The sequence below is a fragment of the Nannobrachium achirus genome, assembly GCF_963921795.1.
Source record: "Nannobrachium achirus genome assembly, chromosome: 9".
NCBI classification, from domain to species: Eukaryota; Metazoa; Chordata; class Actinopteri; order Myctophiformes; family Myctophidae; genus Nannobrachium; species Nannobrachium achirus.
Window position 1 is genome coordinate 25131055 of NC_137818.1, and position 1371 is coordinate 25132425.

The window sequence follows — 1371 nt, forward strand, 5'->3', positions numbered from 1 at the left end:
CACGTGCTCCGTAATGTTTGCACTGATTCACACACGCGTCACCGCTTTGGCCGTGCATGGTGATTCGTTTAGGCTACTGTAAAAGGAATACACTTGAAATGCTTTTTTATAAATAAGAATATTCCCAAAACAATATTGTAAATTTTAGGCCATTTAAAGTTTTTTTTTTTTTTTTTTTTTTACATCTGGTGGAGCTATACGACACAGTATAGCGATTAGGCCTATATTCTAAAATTTTAAATGTCTATTTCTTGAGTGTGCTTCAGATTTTTTGTTCCAATGTTTCATCTATTTGCATTCCTTGGTCCTTGAGCACATGCATCTCCTCTTTTTTTTGCCATGTTTAAAAATATGAATCGGTTTGATTTAATCGAACATGTGCAATTCGTCAGCCCATGAATGAAGTGTTGGCTGTTGTGTTGATCCTGCCTGTCAGCATCGTGTCTATCAGATATATAGGCTACATTCCTTCATTCATAACGTCAAGGCTTTTCTGAATTGACCATTTTGTCCTTGATCACTCTACCGGTGAAAATATAACCCCAGAGAGAAGTTCAGTCATAAATCTCTCTCTCTCTCTCTCTCTCTCTCTCTCTCTCTCTCTCTCTCTCTCTCTCTCACACACACGCACAAGCACACGCACACGCACACGCACACACGCACACGCACACACACACACACACACACACACACACACACACACACACACACACACACGGCGCGCGCGTAATTGTGCGCTCTCTCTCGCCTTTGCTCTGTGCCAATGGTGCCATCCATCCTTGAGGGGTCTATAGCTCCTCTGCGCACAGCCCTTTCATCGGGCAGTCTATGTGGAAAATAGCCTCCACCACTATGTGGTACAGCACGCCCCCCTTCCTCTCCTCTCCCCTCGCGTGACACGCAGATTCCACCGCTCGCGCTTTGCGCCTGTCACCGTGGTGACAGAGCTGACTGAACCGACTGGTGAAGGAGAAATTAGGAACGAAGACACGGCTTTCAACTTGTTGTTTTTTGAACGCATGCACCTGCTGCTGCACTTGAGGAAATATTGGTCTTTCTTCTAATTGCGGGGAGTTGTTGTGCACCCGTTAATTTGGATGCATGCCTTTGGATGGAGGCACCCTATACCATAGCCATAGTCTACTACAATTTGGGAGGGATATGGATAATGAAGAGCTGCTGAGAGGGTTATAACGGTGTGGATAAAACGGTTGAGCAGCCGTTGAGGCATATAGGCTATATATTGCACGACGCCAAGGCAACAGGCATGGTTCTAGCGGGATCCAGGTAACTCTGCATGCATCGGTCAATCTTCTCTTTACGCAATAGTCTAATTTTCACCACGAGAAATTACTATTTTAATTCTGGGAG